Genomic DNA, 342 nt, shown 5'->3' on the forward strand with positions numbered 1-342 from the left:
TAACAGTATTTTGGCGAATGGCATGTCCTCTTTCGGGATCTACACTATTTTTTAAAATTGCTCGATAGATAGATAGACAGTCCAATAGATATGCATTTAAAATTTCACACACTGACAACGAGTTTAATTGAGGTTGATTTAAATGTCTGATTAATATTTACAGTAAAATTTCATCCAAAAGCGGAGACACAGAGGTTAGCTGTTGTTTTTTTTTTGTGTTAATTATATAGAATTTGTTTAGTTTCTTTTGGTGTAAGCGCCGGGTATGGTTTGTATGTCTGTAGGGCAGGCATACATGCATTTTTTGAATGGCAGTAATATGCCTAAACAGACTTGTAAACA

This window comes from Penaeus monodon, chromosome 28 (genome assembly GCF_015228065.2).
Source record: "Penaeus monodon isolate SGIC_2016 chromosome 28, NSTDA_Pmon_1, whole genome shotgun sequence".
In the NCBI taxonomy this organism is placed as follows: domain Eukaryota; kingdom Metazoa; phylum Arthropoda; class Malacostraca; order Decapoda; family Penaeidae; genus Penaeus; species Penaeus monodon.